Source organism: Portunus trituberculatus, chromosome 36 (assembly GCF_017591435.1).
Source record: "Portunus trituberculatus isolate SZX2019 chromosome 36, ASM1759143v1, whole genome shotgun sequence".
NCBI classification, from domain to species: Eukaryota; Metazoa; Arthropoda; class Malacostraca; order Decapoda; family Portunidae; genus Portunus; species Portunus trituberculatus.
In genome coordinates, this window is record NC_059290.1 from 3,214,225 (window position 1) to 3,214,975 (window position 751).

The 751-nt window shown below is 47.5% G+C and overlaps 1 protein-coding gene across 1 annotated transcript in view; it reads right to left on the bottom strand.

The window, feature by feature from the left end:
• Positions 1-751, bottom strand: part of LOC123513558 — a 9,129-nt gene extending 8,378 nt beyond the window's left edge. Inside the window, exon 1 of the mRNA XM_045270793.1 lies at positions 641-751. The gene's annotated coding sequence lies outside the window, so the exon portion shown is untranslated. The remainder of the gene's footprint in view (positions 1-640) is intronic.

The window sequence follows — 751 nt, forward strand, 5'->3', positions numbered from 1 at the left end:
GACCCAAGTGCGCTAACCTTGTCTGTATCTAAATCGTGGTACGAGAGACGTAACAGCAAGGAGGGAGTGGGGATGGGGAGACTGGGAGTAGGCTTGAGAAAGGAGGTGCGGTTTGATTGACACGCCATGCCTATGATATACACTTATCAATAACCCTTGAGCTGACACGTGGATCTGGCTTCATCAAGTACCTGGGGAGAGAGCCATCCGTGTGAACACCCACTCATAAATACCGGAATACATTTGTTAACAGAAACACAACATGCTTCCTCTCATTCTCCGGCAAGCAACAGTACAGTAGTTATTGGCGAGTGTCCTTAATTACAGACACGGACAGCACCACAATGTCCACTACAGAGTTTGTCAAAGATGTAAACAGTTATAATATCTAGACGCTGGACATAACGGACACAGCAGATAACCAGACACCTTATTCCACTTTCCCAGCTTGTTTTATACCGTCTAGGAACACTAAGCAAGAAAACACTCCCTGATCAACACTACAAGGGCCACAATACACACAAGACGCCTATAATGCACTGTAGTTCCCCTTCCCCTCATCTCGCCTCTCACCACCACTATTCCTTGCCCTTCACTCACCACATCACCACCACACATGCTGCACACACTCCTTATTTACCTGCTATGCCCTGGAGTGTCTGTCCTTGCCGTGAATTGGAGAAAAAAAAGAGATAATAACACCGGTGCCTCCAGTTAGCTGTCCCGTCCCGTGCACGTGTCTAACAATGGC